Consider the following 18,383-nt stretch of genomic DNA (forward strand, 5'->3'; position numbering starts at 1 on the left):
AAACAGTATAACTTGCATAGGAAACTAGCCACTAAAAATCACTTTAACATTAATGCCAACAGAAAAAGTTTCTCTAATAGACTATGAAGTGACTTAACAAACATTACTTTTAAATTCAATTAAGGGTATGAATCTAATTCATGAAAGCAACCCACATTTAGCTACAATACAATGTTTATCACAGTAACAAAGCAAGTCGCTTAACTCTACCATAAATTTATAATTGTTCTCCATCACATTTTTACTAGCATGATCAAATAAATAACAATAGTGGTAACAAAATTATCAATAATCCATAATAATACATAGTCTCATTATACCTATTTATTTTTAAAATTATTCTGTGTTGATTATATCTTAGTATTATCACAATGTAAGCTTCTATTAGTGCTTTTGCTTTGCACTTAAAACGGTGATTATTTTTTAGTAATAGTTAATTAACAAAAACAATAAAAATTACATGAGCAAATGAGAAATTTAATAGCATAACATAACATACATTTAAATACATTTAAGTAGGGTTCATTGTGACCTCTTTTGTAAGTTGGCAGTCTAAAATAGAGACCCTTAATGGTGGGCACACATGCAGCCAAATGGCACGCGTGGCAACTATAGCAGGTTTCGGGACAATGTGCTCAGTCTCTGTGACACTCACCTACGCGGCAATGACACGCTAAACTAAATACGCGTACCAATTAGACAGCTCTCGCAACAAGTGCCACCAAATCCAGTCTTGAAGAAAACTTACTACTATAAAAAAATAGTTGTCAACCCCATTACTTCAGAACATTACTTTACAAACATTTGATAGTCATTCCAATGACTTAAGGCTAGAAGACTTGTACTATGTAGTCAAATAGTTTTATTCTAATTTATAGAAGCTTTAACGTCTTACATATTTTAGATGTACTGGACATAATTACTGTGTTAATAGTTAACTACTATAACTAAGCAAAGAACTACTATAAAAAAATAATGTTTATCATTGGTTCAAAAATAAATATGGCACACGAGAACATTGTAACTCAGTTACTTGTAAAAATCACAATTATGAACTCCAAAAATAGAGTGCGGCTGCTTCCATTTACGCTGACTAATCTGATTTTATCAATGGAACTGAAAACAGTCATTAAATTTCCATAAAATATAATTTTCAATAGATCACACAGGTCAAAAACTTTAAAAGCCAGTGTCCATGTTGAGATTATGATATGTACAATCACCACCAGATAGAAGGAAAAGCTGTTCAACATAATGACTTCATCTTGAAAATTTACACTAATAGTACACATACCTATAAGTAATGATAAGTTAAAACAAATTGAAAATTCTAATTACTGTTTAAAATTATCAAGAATTAAAATAATTATTAATTTATTATTATTTATGCCTGGTCCTACCGGCCGCGTTGCTCTAAGTGCATGGTAAGTGAAATAAGTTTAGCTTAACCACTGTATCTGATGGCTCTTGTATATCAGCAAAGCATGCAATCACTGGGCACATTAGCAAGTTATCTTCAGTAGTGATGGCTGTAGGATCGATCGAGACTGCGCACGCGGTCTCGCCCGAACTTGATATCACGAGAGACTGAAGAGCGGCTGCATGGGTTCTGGGTCAGCGGATGCGGGACACTCTAAGTTCGCGGTCGAGCATTTTGCAGCTGACGGATGAAGCCCTCGTTAGGGTGAATGTGCGGCGGGAGCGGCCAGCGCCATCGCCTCTGTGAGGACATGCCGCGTTTGATCATGAGGAACGCTATAGCGCAGGTCGCGGAGCGAGACAACACCCATGCAAGCAATGGACGAGGACACGGCCTGAAGGAAAAAAGGTTGTTGAATTGATAAGGGACATGAAGAAAAATTGATTATTATTATTATGGTTAGTCTATTCTGTCCCACTGCTGAATAGAGGCCTTCCTCCGATACTTCTACTGCTCTCTGTCCACAAGGGACAATCCTTCAAGAAGTTGTCCAGTTCAAAGAAAATTAAATAAATTATTTTTAAATAATGTGGAATTATATTTTGCCAACAAAATATCTTTCTATCTTACCTTTTAACGAGCAATTTCTTGTAACAATTCTTACATATGTAAATAAATATATTATATATTTTGGGATCTCGGAAACGGCTCCAACGATTTCGATGAAATTTGGTATCTGGAGGTTTACGGGGATGACAAATCAATCTAGCTTGTGTCTTTTTCTGGGAAAACGCTTATTCTCGAGTTTTAGCCCGAGCAAAGCTCGGTCGTACAGCTAATATTTTATAATTAAACAATAATAAACAAGAGCTCAAAATTATTGGAAAAATTATATTATGATGATCAAACAAAAGCAGTGTAGATACTTATATTATATCAAGCAATTGTACTTGTTTCGAGAAGTGCTTAAAGGCTAAGCTCATTCTACAAAACTCGTCGGGAAGTCGTGGTAGCTTAGTGATAATGACCTGACCTATGGTCTCTCAAGCATAAGGTCGTGGGTTCGAGCCTAAAGCTCGGCGGCGAGATAAAGCTCAGACAGAATACAAAAGCGGTTTATTTTGTTGGTTTGGTCTTCGTTAATTCTACAACTTATCTCAAAGGGACAAAGAAGTATTTTTAGACAAAAACTTTTCTAGAATTAGTACAACTTACCGCCTCTAGAAACACCTTCATCAATAAAATTGGCAGCGATATGGAAATACTTGGATATATCAGTGGTGGGCAGGTCCATGAGTGGAAGCCCCTGTACCGTAGCCCGGACAGTCGCGGTAGTACAAATGGTCGGTGTCCACTTGCGTTTATACCGCTTGCCCTCGGCGGTATTCAGACGTAGTTGATGCCCATGCGCCGTAAGAAAGACTTGTCCTTTGCAGCAACTCTGGAACAATGCCAGTCAAGATGATGAATTGATGATTATATTTTATTTTCATGATAGGGGGAAAACGAGCAGGCGGATCACCTGATGGAAAGCAATCAAAAACGAGCCTGCTCTTTCTCCTTTCGTAGGCTTTTTAGCCGACAACGCATCCGTAACTCACTTATGTCATGGATGTCTAAGGGCGGCGGCATACTCCCGATGCCATACTGGAAAACGTTCTGCTAAATACGAACAGTAGAAGCCGGTGAAAATGATTTATAACTGGACAATAGGTAGGTATACTTTTCCTCAGTTCTCTAGACAGGCAATGCATCCGCATTCTATTATGTCGCGCGCATCCATTTTTAACAGACTTCAAAAAAGGAGGTTCTATGTTCCAAAGTTTGTATTTTTTTTTATGTATGTTCGCCGATTACTCAGTCAATTGTGGACCGATTTTCAATTTTTTTTTTTAAATCGATAGCGTACTCTTCTGAGGTGGCCCCTTGCCACCAAGTCAAGATCTGATGATTGGATCCTAGGAAAACGAGAGCAAACCTCAAATTTTATAGGCAATCCTATGGCGATTTTGGCATTTTTAGCATTAAGATAAGCATTTACATTCAGAAAGTATCAATTTGGTAAACTGAACCGGATTAAAAGACCGTAGATAACCATGGAACTCGTCAAAGCTAAGTAAGGCTCGCTCGCCTATAAACGATCATTATTAATATACCTATATAAGCGGACTAAGAAGGAGCTTTAAGTAATGATTCTTTCGAACTGATCTGAATGCTAAAGCCGGAAGGTAGGCAACGGACCGTGTTATAAAACAAGTAACTAAGCGGTGTTTGGGCTCAATGGAATCGTTGCACAGTGGGGTATTTGACCAAAAAAGTCGCTCAAAATTATTTTTGACTTTAATCAGTTTTCTTTTCATTTTAATAGAACTAACAACGATAAAAAATTGTTTTGGAGACAACTTTACAAAACTTAAGCGGGAGAAACTGAAAAAAAAAAAAAAAAAACTATTATTTATAAATCAGCTTGTTTATTGTTATTAGTGAGTTTTGTTTGACAAAACAACCAACATTAATTCCACCGCTCTTCATCTAACTCCTCAGCACACTCAACCATGTCCTCTTCCTCCTGGTTATCTACTTCATACGGCATTAACATATCTCTTGTTTCAAGTTTAAAAGGTTTTGATTTTTTTGGGCCTAATGCTGCTCATAAATGGGTCAGATGTTAATAATAATCTGTTTATAACGTCATATTGCAATCGACTCGACTAAATTTTCTAGAGAATTGATCTCTAAACTGCCGAAAATGTCTGTTTCTTGCCTCTGCAGCTTCTTCTGACAGGCTTCCTATAGGCAGAATTGCATGTTGGATTACGATTGGCCCGTGTACTAATATTTTGTGCACTGTGGGTGACATAGGGTGCCACGGATACAGCTGAATGTAGAGCTTTGCTGTCTCCTGGCAATACGTAGCAAATTTATCTACATTGATTTTGTGCCCGCTTGATATTACCTCCAAAATAGTTGCAAAACGGTCAATTAAAGTTTTGTCTATTCCGGTAATATTTGCGGATGTTTCTGCATTATTAAAAAACCTTCTACTTGTGTTTCCATCATTACTGTTTCCGTAATTTACTGTAGGTACGTCCACTATTAGACCAAGCTCAGTTTTGAATCCATCTTGGATTTGTGCTTTTCTCTCTTTAACAATATCTTTCTCAGCTTGAGATCTCACTTGCCATTTTTTTATAGTATTTTTATATGAAATGTGTAGTAAAGTTTCAAAAAATCTGATTCGGGCATGTAAAATTGATAATCCAAACTTTACATTTTCTGGATCTGTTGCAGTTTTCTCCATTATTTCCAAATCGTTGAATTGCTTGGAAGTTGCTTTACATATATAGCATCGCATGGTAGATAACGTATTGGTTGCGGCATTGCACACTTTGCCGTCTACCATGGTAAACAACAATTTATGGTATACTTTCACCTCGCAAGTCTGGAGTTTTATCCTGCTGGCCGTCAAATGTTTTATTTGCTCATTATGATAACTGATTTCTTCATTTATTACGTCCTTACTTTCATGTATAAACCTGATTCGCATTGGCCGGCAGTAGCAGGGGGAAGAGGGCGTTGGATTGTTCCAAATAATTTTATTATTGCATTTACAAATCAACCGCAAAGGTACCAGTGAAGACTGGAAAATGTTTGCATCCGAGTCAGTGTTGTTAGCAAACTTTTGTTTATATTGCGCCTGCTGTGAACCATCACATCCCCATTTGTAAGTAAGTTCGAGGTTCGCCATTTCTTCTGTAGTAAGTTTTTTTAACACTTCTTCAAGGTATAAAATTAACCGTTGAGCAGTGTGATCCAATAAAGCCTGTAATGTGATTTCCGCACAGGTTTCAGTAACACGGTAAGCACCAACGTCTGGGTAGCATGCTTGTTTTTCTTTCTTAAGTATAGAATAGCAAGGGTATAGTTTTTTTGAGCTTTCTCTTATTATTTCGTACTGTTTACGTGTCAGCGATGCTTCTACGAACATGGACAACGCTTCTGTTGGCGTTAATTGTGTATTTCTTTTTTCAGGGGTGTGGCTTTTCCGAAATGCCTGTCGGTATTTATAACCACGTGTTGGAGATGACATAACATCTTTTACCACATGTGCTGCATCGACATTTCCTTTTTCACGAAGGGCCATTTGGCCAGCGTAAATTAAAGATTCTGCCTCATTTTCACTGCGTAGATGGGTTGTCTTACGACGTTTACTACATTCTGCTAAATCTTCAAAAACTTTATGTGGCCGACCAACCAAATGTTTATTCGTGACATTTTTAGGTATTTCGAGCGTGCCTTGTAACCACTTTGGTATTTTTTAAAAACACGGTCTCTGTTCGTTTAGCTGTCTGCCATTTTGACTTCATTTCAGCCTTAAGATGCGAAAATGTATGTATAAACTTATTTTTTTGATCGATCGGGAAAGAAGCATCGCTTATTAGTTCTTGCTCCACTAGATCCAACTTTTTTCCAAAGTCTTTCTCTTCATAACCTTTCGTCTTTTGAAAAACATACTGTCGTGTCACAATCTTCACACCAGAGCAACCTAGGACGAAGAAATACAAAGATTATTTAAAGTGACCGAAAAACCAAAGTTTGTTTTGCTTTAACACAAATTCAGTTATGTTACGAGATTCATATTTTTGGCACTTTCTGGCAGCTAATTATTTTATATACTTCTGATATACATATCAAAGCATTAGATGATAAAGAAATTAGACTTCGGACAGGCCGGAAACATAACAAAAAGTCTTTGAATTAAGAAAACACAAAATAAAATATGATTACTTTAGTTCATCTAACTAAAAATAGTATAAATAATAGAAAACTATATATTTTTGGAAATGAAACGTAATTGCAATTCTACAAACCTGGTTCTACAGTATCCATTACTGCAATTTACCACAATTAACGTAACTTAATTGTAAAACACTTAGTTTCCACAACCGTTCACTCTAATTTCACTTCGGGTTAGTACGTGCGATCAGACATGAGTTTGAAAGACTACTGACGTGCGTAGCGAACCTTATCGGTAACAACAGAAAAAATGCAGACTATTGTTCCTTAGACCCTTATCTTTAGCCAGATAGCAGCCGCTACCTGCAATTCGATACTTCGTAAATTCGACTTTTGAGCGCATTTTAGAGCCAAATACTCCACTGTGCAGCGCCAACATCTGACATACAAAAGCGTGAACAATATCTGATACCTACGACTCTATTTCTAGGGCCATTAGTGTCACTGACAACACACCAATTCAAGATATTCAAAACTCTTGATTACGCGGAATTGGATATCGCCGAATCTGTCGCGATAAATGTCAGTTCTAACACTATAAGTGATATCGTCACGTACACGCCTGGATATCGACTGAGATACCGCCTGATACTATCTAGTCGAAACTCGAGTGACCGATAACAGTTGAGTTTAATAAAAATACGCATTTTATTTAGTTTAGGTTTTAACTGAATTTGCGTTCCATAGACTATTATTTAGCTTAAACTGATTTTTTTAGACGACACTCAGACTTTTAGGGAGAATCCTCGAACCTCAAGCTGGCAACACAAACTGGAAGACGAAGCTGAGGACATCAAAAGAGTGCCGGCAACTGGTTGGTGCAAATAAATTTCGTTATTTCTTTTCTAAGGATATGTTAAACAATGGATTCTTCCAGCTGATGATGAATGATGCTCTTCAACGTTTATTATGATAAATAATGTCGCAATCAATAATTTTTACCTATCAACAGGTAAATATGCTAACTTCCAGCATCTAGCTTCTAGGTACAAGAGGCAGGAGTATTCATGATATGATCATGTAACGAGAGTATAATCCTGCCAAAATCGCTAACAGTTGCGCAACAGACATATTTTCTACCGGGTGTAGAGTACGATTGGTCTATATCAGGTGATCTATACGGGTCTATATCGTATAGAATATGGCTTGTTTATTCCTCAAATTGGAACGATAGGTAATATAGTGTAATTACAATTGTCACTGCCCCATAAGGAATCCATACTATGGATGTCATTATTTTACTTTCATGTCTAAAACTAAATGTGAAGTTTTTAAATAAAATTACAACGTGTACCGACGACATAAAACGAGTTGGAGGACGCCTGGACGGTACTAATTCCCGCTCCCCGCTTGTCGCGTGTACCGCGGCGGAACCCGCCAATATCAACTTTTTATTACTAAAAATATTTATATTATTTCACTTTGTCTCCTTTCACTTTTTACCAAAGTTTAGGCGGTTTAATACACTTTGGGAGGGACGTGTTCCGAACTTCGCTAGGGTTTGTTTCAATCATCCTTTTGTTAAGTTTTCTCTTAATATCTTCGGAAGTTTCCTTTTATTATGTAAGTACACTTGCCTTTTAGGCGTTGGGACTGAAGTTTCGAATTTGAGGACACTTTTGTTTTTGCTTTTGTTTTTCATCTTGTGTGTTATGGTCCAATAAGCAGTTCGTTACATCTGCTGGTCGATAAGGAGTTTGACAGACTTATTTGGCAGATTGCCTATCTTAGCAAATGAGGTTTGTTGGTGCAGGTTCGTTGGCAAGTGTTTCTTCATCTACGGTTTCAAAGTTATCTAAACCATAAATAATGGTATTAATCAATTTGTCTTCTAAAACTTTATGAAAATATCAATCCACAGTATAATAATTGGTGCATGCATGCACAGCAGTAGATATTTGCCGTCCAGAGATGTGTGCCTTAAACTTCTTCTCAGAGATTCATTTCTCTAATCAGACATTGGAACGATGCACGTAAGAGTTTCTTTGCATTCGGGTCGTTTAGTAAATTTATCATTGGTTTTTATTTTCAAGGCAATAATTGCTACGCATCTTAATTTACTATCGTCAAATCAAACATAAACAAAAAAAACTTCTAAATTTGTACAGCCTTATTCATAAAAATCCTAATTGAGGTTGATCGGTCTGTTACTTAGCAGACTGATTAAGCTTGTTAGACGGTTTCAAGAAGTATGATCCATAAACGCTTGCTAGCAGTCTGCTAGTTGTTGAGCTGCTGATAGACGGATTAGACGCGTTATGTTGGCTACCTTGACAATCAAAGACAAAAAATGGCCTAATCGATAATTAAAAAAAAAATTGACAGCAGTGACAGCAAATTACCAGGAAAAAAAAAAAAGCGAGATGTTTGTTTTCCCGCCATTTCCGATCCGCATGTTTATGTTGTGCAAAAAGCCATAATTATGTTAATCATCCTTATTTTTTTCATATTTATTGTTAATTTATTGTTGCTAATTTAGAGATTTTTAATACAAATTCCTGAAAATAAATTTTCATGTTTTTTTTTTAAATCTGCGTAGCCCTGCTCACTAAAATATCTTCGGTACTATGGTGTTTTGCTCTAGTCAAAGTCAGCTGTTCAAACTTGTGGCGGCCATTTGGTGACTTAGCAGAGAGATAAAGGAGGGTCTACGGTCCTCTAACTTTAGCAGAGCCTGATCGACTGATTAGCGCTAACAGACGTTTATGAATCATGTTTTTTTTTCGGGCCTTCAAGGAGCCTTCAGGAGGCTCTAACTTTTTATGAAATAAGGCTGTAGTCTTTCCTACTCCATTAGAACAAGCGGCAGCTGAACCCCAGCTAAGGGGTAGTGTTTTAAAAACCACGCGTTTTAATTTCCTCCAATCTACCCTCAACTCCATATGTTCTTCAAACAAAAAGCAGCCATGAATGGGTATTGTGCCTGAAGCGAACCGTCGCGGTGAACGCTGAGCGGGGGCGGGACAAAGGGAAATCTATCGAGGTGTCGGGTTACAAGCAAACATGGACGTGAGCTGAGAAATCGGAAATGGATACGACAAGCTAAATAAACTTAGAGCTTCCAACTTAAATGAAGCTAGTGAAAGACGTTTATTTTACACTGACAATATAGGTCCTGAGGATCTAGAAATTGCATGAGAAGGCATTGTTCAATAAACTGAAAATTTATCATTTAGAGCAACTTCTTTAGCCTTTCGAGTTCCACTGAAATGCCTCCTTGATCATAATTATCTAGTTTGCGTTACATCATCTACTAATAACCAAAGTATTTCGAGTTGATACTTTTCAATATAATGATATCCTTGTAAGGTAATCACGTGAGTGCTGTCTCAGTCCCATTGAATAATCGGCCTTTTTATTTTATGTCATTGGAAATAGCGTTATGTCATCCATAGGCTAATTAGGATGTCGAGCTTTTATTTTTACATCAATTCAATTTTTTAAATTTAGATTTTAATTTGCACAGGTATCTCGATAATATTTAGTGATATTTCTCAAAATACCATCCGTGTTTATTTAACTAAAATCAATAGTGTAATAATAATGTCACATATGATCTTGAATAATCTCACACACATATCTGTCACACGTTTGTTACCTACACTCCAGTATTGTATTGTATATAGTTTACGAATATCTTCTTCTCCATAAACATTAGAGTTTATGTTAACTATCGTTTGATTTTTCATTCTATTTGACATTGTTTTAGTCGCACAAACATTAAATACATTTTGCTGTACCAGGCGTCTGGTGTATCGACAATTTGCAATTTATATGAAGATATTTGGAATAATACAATGATTTTACTGCATTCGCTTGATGATTCTCAGTATGTTTAACAAATACTTCTTCCTCAAGGGACTCGTCAAGTTCCTTTTCAAACTTATTTACGCTATTTTTCTCCGCGCACGCGTCTGCCGCGCGTCAAAACGCTAATTCTGCGTCTAATTGTTCCCCTCACGCTGACAGCTACACTCGTAATCTGGAGGCCCCCGGCATTGTGTGCGCCCCCGGCTTCTTCTGTTTGTTTTTGTGTGGTAATTGCTTGCGGTCTAATAACTATGGGTAAATACCTACTTGTGTTTAGGGGAAGAGGTTGGTTGAATTTGTTTTCGGGTTCGTGGTCAGACGTTGGTAAAACTCCATGACTTTATCGATCAAGTGTTTAGTGATGATAATGATAAAATCGAGAAATCAGGTGTCACAATAAGTAGTTACGTCGAAATCTTTGAATTGATCATTTATTGTTATTTTAACGTGCAAACGATACTCTACACAAATGTATTAGATACAACGATATTACTTTAAACACTTATAGTAGATTGATTTAGGCAGTGAGTTGTAAAAGTTCAAGGCATTTGCATCGTCAGTAAATCGTCATGTAAAAAGTGAGAGGCATGCATTGCTAAAAAAAGAGATACAGAAACATTTAGCTCTTTTACGCCAAGGATACTACAATTTTATTTTAAAGTTTTTAATTCAATTTTAGAAGTTCAAATTTGAAATGGAAATCTTTTAAGCCAACTTAAAATTCAAAACGCTTTAATTATTATCATCACAAGCCAGTGAATTCACAGTGAAGGGTCAACGTTCAGAGTCAGTCAAAAACTTAATAAAATGCAAATACGACCGCAACCGTCAAACACTTAATCCAGCTACAAAGCAAAGAGTATACTCTGGACACGTGTTCCGGAGCTTAACTGCACACAATTAAGCTTAAAGCTCCGCTTAATTAAACCCCAGCTTTGTAATTTCAAAAGCCCATTGACGAAACACTTTTCAATATAGACGTTTTGTTCCGAGTGCGATTCCGAGTCGATTTCCGCTCGCTTTTTGTTTGATTTTACGTGTTTATTTCAAACTGTCGAGTTTTGATGAAGTTTCGAGGGCTCCTGTTACCCTAGAAAATATTTCGATTGTGTACTAATTTCTTGTACTCGTAGTAGTTGATGCGTTGTTAATAAAGACAACGTAATTGACGAACGTCATATTACCTACCCAGTATTTGCATATACTTCTTTTTGTGTATACAGTACGCTTATTCTAAGCGTAATTATCATCATGATCTCATCAGCTAAGAGACGTGTACTACTGGGCCTCCCCAAGTCTTGTATTACCCACAACTAATGGCTTGCCGTCCATCAGCATTTCGGCTTCCGTTATGCGATATATAAACCAGCAACAAGAGTGTTCTGTGTTACTAATTCGTATCAATGATGACATTTTGAAGGCAGCTATTTAGATTGGCCAATAAACTTGAACATAAAACGGGATCTCGTTAAAACATCGCCGTTTTAATAGGCAAAAGAGCCATAGAAGTGATAAAAGTAATCCGCAGTGTTTCCACAAATAAAGAAGGAATCCGAGCGTCGAATATGTGCCTACAATTAGGCAAATCGCTCCGCCCACGCTCCGGCCCCATAAAAACGTCCGAATCACCGAACAGACACTCCCAGCCCCAGCTAATGACGGCCTTACTCCCAAATCTAGAAACGCTCCCATTTAAATAACACGACAATAAACGAATTAAAGTAACAATTAGTGAATCCGGCGGAAGAGCAGGAAGCCAAGTGATCGAAGCTGCTTGACCAGGAGACGGCACTTGCATTATTTATGCCACTCGTTCCGTTACGTTGAATAGCTAATGACGTGTGGCTCGCTGTATTTACATAGTTAATATTAATGCTCGGGCGACAGCGTGCCCCGACTGCCGATACTCCAGTCTGCTCCGCGTCTGAACCTACAACTTACAACGCTCAAATAACTATTTAAATCAATACGCTTCTTAGAAATCTTAGAATAGTTGCTGTTACTATTTTTAACCGCACCGGCTAGTGTTAATAAGAATTTCAATGAGCTAGACGTCTGTTATTAATCATGAAACTCAATTAAATTACGAAATGAGTTTCCAATAACCTGCGACGACTAAATCGATGGTACCAGGCAATCAGCGACGCAAGGAGTTAACTAAAATCAAGCGCGCCAGTGAAGTGGTAGGTGCACGATATGTTTTATTGCCCGGCGTCCCGCAGGGAGGCATTGTCGGCCTCTCTCTATTCCCTACGTGTGTTCGATTGCTCTTTTTAAAATTATTTGTAGACGATACAAATTTGTAAGTAGCTGCTATAAATCGTTATTTGAATTTATAGACGTAGGATGCGTATTGACTTTTACGTAGCATTAGATATTACGACTATTAAATTCGATCACTCCGGGATAGCTTTCGAGATTTTCCCACATTCAAAACCGTTTAGTTCTGGTAGAATGGTCGCATTTTGATCATTAACCAACAAAATAATTCATAAGCAAACATTCTTTTGACATTTCCCCAGCTTTCCCTAAGGGTCTGTTCGGAGCGTGCCGTCTCCGGTTGCGGCCCAAACAATGGAGATCGAATCACTGTGACCCTCCCTACATTGTACTACAACACAATTACTCTTGATTAGCTATTGAAACTTTGACCCAATTTTCTTTTTGTTCGCCTCGGTGTAGGTTTTGGTTAACTTTTTGTTACAACACTTTCATTATTTCATTAACTTTTATTTGTCGATTCTTTGTTTCGTTTTTCTGATATGTTAAACTGCAAATGTGCTGAATAAATTTATATTTCTTTAACTACGTAATTAAAACTTGCGAGCATAGTAACAACAATTATAAATTTTCTACTCATTGAGCAAACATAACGAGGTTCAAAAACCTATTCAATAGAAATAGATAAAATAAAGATTACGTTAATGATACCAGGCAGTAATAAATTGAAGTACCAAGGCGGCATGAGAGGCAAGGAGGTGAGATTGCACAGAGATAGCCCGCTTAAAGGACACATTGATTGAGCGGACCGGACAACGCAGATAAGGGACCGGACCGGACTATTTGCATATTAAATGAGACGATATTAATTTTCTCGCAGGACTTACTCCAAGGTGTGACTAGGTAACGAGACGCGAGGTTTCGTCTCAAGCATGCTCATTTCTATTTTCTGTGATCCTGGTCTAATCTAAAACTGAACATTACTCAACATGTGAAACATCCGTCGCAATAGTAGATAAATATCCCCGAAATCTAGAATTATCGTAGTGTGAATTGGGGCAGGTAGAAATCATCACAAACACTCGAGAATTTGATACGCGAAAAAAGATAAGCGTATCCCATTGCAATGTGGGCCCTATGGTTTTAATGATAGGATTCCTAGGTGTTACGTGTGAGTTTTTTTCAAGATATCAAATGCGAGTTGCGTTTCCCATGACGGGCGATGACCCTGGCGCCAGGGTAACTTGTGATTGTCATCACGAAGCCATAAATCTACGGGGCATTATGGTGGTAGTAATGATAATAAAACTTGACCTTGATGGCGGAAGCCGCCGGGATTATTGATGGCGTATTATTTTTAATTGTTTTACAGTTAATTGTTAGGACCGGCAAGAATCAACGGTGGTCTATGAATATGAAAAGAAAGTGATTGGTATAAGTATACTCCTTAGTTGATAATTTTTAGTACATCATAAGCAAAACACGACTATAATTTCTATAATTACCTGTATTCACAAAGCACTCCTTATTATGTTTGTTCTACATTTTTTTCTACCAGTTTTTGTGTAAAAATACCATTTGATTCCTAACCCACCGTAGACCATGCTGTGATAATATTTACAGTAAATGTCGTACCGATATTCCTCGTCAGGCAATGCGATGTCGGTTTGATATTTTCAGTGATAATAAAAGAATCATGTGCTCTTCCGTGCATTCTTTTAGATTAATTATTAAGTGGCAAGTAAAATCATCAAAAATAGTCACAAGAACATTGCAGAGAATTGCAACTAGACAATATATAATCTTATAAGTAATGCCATTGATGTCAAAACAAAAGCAACACGCAAATAATTGTAAAAAGCAGTCGATGCAGTGCTCATAGCATTGTTTGTGTGATAAAAGAAAGTTCCGTAAGAAACCATGGATAAAGACATTCGTTAGACAGATGCATCGATAAACATGCATTTTCTACCCATGGGAAGTAATAAATGCACAAGATATCACCACTTTACATTATTAGTACAATTAACTTACTTACAAGCAGTTATTAATGGCACAGTAAGCATAGCGATTAGTTGGGATAGTATACCTGGCATAGTCAGAAGTGAAACAACTAGTATCGTATGATTTAACCTTCTTTAACGTTTTTCCTAAATACGGTTTGTAATTACTATTTTAAATAAGGAATGACTTTACTCGAAAAAAGCGAAGCGCAATTGACGCTTAACATTTTCCTTTATGTTTATTAATTTTTTATTAATTGTTTATAATTTAATACCGTGCACAAAAAACATTGAGCTGGATTTTGCATTGTACCCAGTATCAAACAAACTACTTGTTTAACTTATGAAAGAATATGTCTGAAGATGTGTCACCAAATAATCTAAACTTTCCGTTTTTTTAGAAATATGTAAATAATGTTATAAGTAGTTTCATATACTTACATCAAGTACTTAATAAATTTTTATTTTTTTCAATCAAAAGACAGATCAAGATTGTTATCTCATTGTTATACCTCATAATCAAACTGAATAAAAAGTCTGGACAGAATATTAAGATATTCTTTCACACTCAGTCCGCACCGCACCTCAAAATTGTAGCTCGTTTAAAATCATTTCAATCTTATTTCCAATGTCCATAATCAATACAAAACAATCTTAATCATAATAAGACCTAAAGGGGTGGAATAGGGCGAAACAATGAACATCAACCGCACGCGCATGGTTTAAAAACAATTCGTAAAAGGACAATATGGCAGGGGCTGTGTTTGTTCCAACAGCGACGCGTGCTCAGGTTACTACCAGGTGGACGAATTTTGAATTAAAAGTAAAACTAAATAAGTGAGGTAAAGGCTGACAGACGGGAGGATTTTGACTGGAATCTAGACCGTAGAAATACGGATTACCTTTTGGTTTAGAAACAGTAGCCACTTAGTTTTTCTAGATTCGAAGAGATTTTTCCTAAATAGTTACATCGCTTAAGTATTTAAATTCCCTCAAACTATTTGCTTGTAATCAACAATGCTATTGGTTCAATTGGTGGTGAAAATTGATTATGACAAAACTTTTTTTTTTACTATCTTGTTATCGTCGGTCACGCACTTGATTCCATCAGTAATGTTTCTTGCCGGTAATGAGACCTTTATCTGATTTCTCTTGAATGTGTTTACTTGCCGTGACAACACAACACTAATACAGACAACGCCAATAGCTTCTGAAATAACTTCATCAACCTTCGTCACATGAAAATTAATGTTGGCATTTATTCCTTTTTTGACGTATCGTGTTAAAATCTAAATGTTTAACACTCATGGCATCGTCGACAAAAACGTCGTCATTGAAGGATCAATCAAAATCACACCCAGTGATTGCTGTGCCCCCGCAAACAATGATTTCCCAAGCCGGCGCGTGCGCATCGTGGGAACGCGGCCTCGGGATCACTTACTGGAAGATGACACTGATTGCGAATAGCGAAAACTATAATGCTGGGAATAGGGGAATATCTGTTATTTCTTTGTTACGTACGTTATAGCAAATATCGGGTCGCCCATTTACATGGATCAGTAGGGGGTAACTAAACTAGATCTGTTCTAAGGAACTATGTCGTCATATATGTCATCATATAGTAATAGGTAACGACATGGTAATGAAATGTACCCTATCTTTTTATAATGAAGAAAAAACCCTATAATATTATATTATCAAACAAATCTTTGCATCCACATATTTTCCCTTTTAATAAAAATGAACCCTTGCAATCTAAAGTAATCCTCTCCCATTTTGACAAGAGAAAAACAAATAAAGTAGGTACCAAGGCAACATGAAGACGTATGACCTCTTCCAAGATGACGCAGTAAAGTCTCATTCGGCCAAATTAATGGTAATGGAAAAGTCCAGTTCCCCCCGGGTACCGGCTATCTTGTTTGTCGTTTGTTAGTTCTTAGTTTTTTTGACAACGCCTTTTAGTTTAGCTGTTATTTGTTAGCAAGTTGGCGTTCGGGAATGTTTGACAAGTTTAATTTAATATCGAGTTATGTTTATTGTGCGCACCTCAAAAATATCCGATTTCTTGTGAAATTGGTCTAAGATTAGAGAAGTTTGAAAATTGTATTTTATGTTTCGTCTAAATCTGAGAAACACGTTACTTGAGCATTGCTTATCAGATTCAACAAAATCTTGCAAACGAAAATACGAGTAAGTAGACAATTTGAAGATTTAATCCTATCAGAAATAAATCTTCAGAAGTATTTTCAAGTGTTTCACTCAACGTTGTCGTTAAGCACAACAAATAGAGCCCCATATGTTATTCAAAAATGTACCAGGAGTCTATAAGCTTCTGGGGCTCAACACTTGATCGGCACATGTTCGAAGCAAAAACTTTCACCCAAATCTGACACAGACGACGTTCCAAGAAACGAACCAAATACAATGTTGCCACAATGAAGATTGTAAGGGTATTATTGTTTGGAAAAAAAAGTTCAATGCCTTCATTATTGTTTGAAACTCAGTTGTGACGACAGCGCCACTAAAAGGTCACAAAATTAAGAATTTGCTGTGAAAACACCTCTTTATGTAAATTCCGACTGGTAATGGCACCTAACATAGGTGTTTCTACCAATCATTAACCAAATGTTCCCAGCTCCGACAGATATTCGCTAACGATACAAATTACTCCCTTTGCATGAATAAACAAATTATAACAATGTCCCGCCATAATGACGAACTTGCAAAGAGTAAGTCATTTCTGATCCACACACATGGTGTGAACGGAACGCATTAGCGGCCACGCTTCCTGCCACAAAAAGAACCTATTAAAAAAAACTAGCTTCGTAATTTGAATAACGCGCTTTCAGTTTTTAAAAATTACTCGTTCATTTTGAACCTTATCGTTTTGACATAAGTTAACTGTATTATTTTTAAGAAATCCTTGGAAGCATGTGTTCGATATTCAAATTAGGGATATAGATCTAACAGCGTTGGCTTATTGGTAGAATTGAAAGCGGACGTCTGTTTCAAGTTCTTAACAATTTCAATCGAATTTATTGTTTTGAAACCGTCCTGTTGCTGCTTCAGTTAAAGTCACTCAAAATCGTCTGTACAGTAAAACATCAATGGACATAAAATGAAAAATGAACCGCTACGTCCTAGACTGAGCATTCAGGCATTTGCCTTTGAAATTTAACATCGCGTGCTAACAAGCAAATGTCAGCTCAGTTCTGCGTTCCTAGTAGATAAATATCTACCTACCAGAATATCTAAGTGGGCCAAGTGATTTTAATGCGTAATGCTTGCCGGCCTCCGTTTTATGTCGAATTTTAGGCAAAACGATGCAATATTTCTTTGAACATTTCGAATATGTGGAAACTGTTTTAAAGGCGTAGTCTAGAATTGAGATAACCGTTTTATTAGCGCTCCTTGTCGGTTAATACGGCCCTTTAATTTTCCTACCAGGAATTGTAAATGCGTTGGAAATGCGAACACGGTTTTTGTGTTCTATATGACATTGCATCACGCGCGCAACCAATCCGCGCTTTATTTCTGAATTTTCACCAATCAACAAGCACGTCTATTTGCAACCTCTAAATTCGTATTTGAATCATAAGTCGTTTTGGTTTAAAGTATGGCCACTTTTTGTGTAGAATTTGTTTTGAATTACGCCTCCTGACTTATTATTATTAGTAGTACTTCAACTTACCCATGATAATTTTGATTTGAGTTTTTCCGACGTGGGTGTCTTTAAATACTTAAATAAAAAGACTAAGGGGCTGTTTCATCATCCATTGATTAGTGTTAACTGACGGTTAGTGATGCCGTCTCCGTCTATTCGAACAAAACAAATAGAGACCGCATCACATTTAACCGTCAGTTAACACTAATCAATGGATGGTGAAACAGCCCCTAAGAGTACCGTTTCTTTCAAGGCTGGCAACGCACCCGCAGTTCATGATACTCACAGACTTCATATAAATATAAATATCATGTCTGTGATGATACTACAATACAATAACTCTTTATTTGCCCACCAACACATAGCAAGCAGTACAGAAAACAAGTATATACACAGAGAGTCAAAGTCAAAAAGTCAAAGTCAAAATATCTTTATTCAATTTAGGCTTTACGGTGAAGGAAAACATCGT

At 36.9% G+C, this 18,383-nt stretch overlaps 1 pseudogene; it reads right to left on the bottom strand.

Annotated features, from left to right (window-relative positions):
* Positions 1-4,019, bottom strand: part of LOC141438464 (dual specificity protein phosphatase 13B-like) — a 7,812-nt pseudogene extending 3,793 nt beyond the window's left edge.
* Between the last annotated feature and the right edge of the window lie 14,364 nt (positions 4,020-18,383).

This window comes from Choristoneura fumiferana, chromosome 18, assembly GCF_025370935.1.
Source record: "Choristoneura fumiferana chromosome 18, NRCan_CFum_1, whole genome shotgun sequence".
NCBI lineage: Eukaryota > Metazoa > Arthropoda > Insecta > Lepidoptera > Tortricidae > Choristoneura > Choristoneura fumiferana.